Source organism: Trypanosoma cruzi (genome assembly GCF_000209065.1).
Source record: "Trypanosoma cruzi strain CL Brener chromosome Unknown tcruzi_1047053502203, whole genome shotgun sequence".
In the NCBI taxonomy this organism is placed as follows: domain Eukaryota; phylum Euglenozoa; class Kinetoplastea; order Trypanosomatida; family Trypanosomatidae; genus Trypanosoma; species Trypanosoma cruzi.
The window spans coordinates 1-766 of record NW_893493.1 but is presented as its reverse complement, the minus strand read 5'-3'; the positions used below and the strand labels follow the sequence as shown (position 1 = coordinate 766).

Here is a 766-nt window from a genome sequence, read left to right as displayed (position 1 = left end):
CAATTTTTCTTTTTTGCTGCGGCGCCCGCGCGCTCGAAAAGCCCACCCACCGCCCGCCTCGGCTCGGTGAAAAAGCGACTGGCGGCGCGCGGTGGCGGAAAGAAAAAAAAAAAGTGGGAAGGGTACGGCACCCCGGGTTCCAGCGCCATCACTGATCGCCGTACTAACGAGGCCTGTGGCCGCTTAACTTCACAAATCGGACGGGATGTGGTGCACTCGGCCAAGTATGGTCGTACCCGGCGACGCGCCACGCGATGTGCAACCGCCGACGCCACGGGAGATGATGAAAACAGGGGGAAAAAATTTAGGAAAAACGGCAAGAAGAAATTTTTAAAAGGAAAAAAAAAACACATGGAAAATGAGGCTCCGCGGGCCCCTTTCCGGATTTTGCCACGAAACCTCCGGACGCTTCGCTTCCCCACATGTGGCGCGGGAACTGCGTCAGCAATTTTTCTTTTTTGCTGCGGCGCCCGCGCGCTCGAAAAGCCCACCCACCGCCCGCCTCGGCTCGGTGAAAAAGCGACTGGCGGCGCGCGGTGGCGGAAAGAAAAAAAAAAAGTGGGAAGGGTACGGCACCCCGGGTTCCAGCGCCATCACTGATCGCCGTACTAACGAGGCCTGTGGCCGCTTAACTTCACAAATCGGACGGGATGTGGTGCACTCGGCCAAGTATGGTCGTACCCGGCGACGCGCCACGCGATGGCAACCGCCGACGCCACGGGAGATGATGAAAACAGGGGGAAAAAATTTGGAAAAACGGCAAGAA

At 57.8% G+C, this 766-nt stretch overlaps 2 non-coding genes across 2 annotated transcripts; both read left to right on the top strand.

Annotated features, from left to right (window-relative positions):
* The first annotated feature begins 128 nt into the window (after positions 1-128).
* Tc00.1047053502203.20 lies at positions 129-238 on the top strand. The gene has a single exon (XR_008255192.1). It is a non-coding gene; the product is annotated as a 5S ribosomal RNA (M5) (ribosomal RNA).
* Positions 239-573: 335 nt separating this feature from the next.
* Positions 574-683, top strand: Tc00.1047053502203.10. Its single transcript, XR_008255191.1, has one exon. It is a non-coding gene; the product is annotated as a 5S ribosomal RNA (M5) (ribosomal RNA).
* The last annotated feature ends 83 nt before the right edge of the window (positions 684-766 follow it).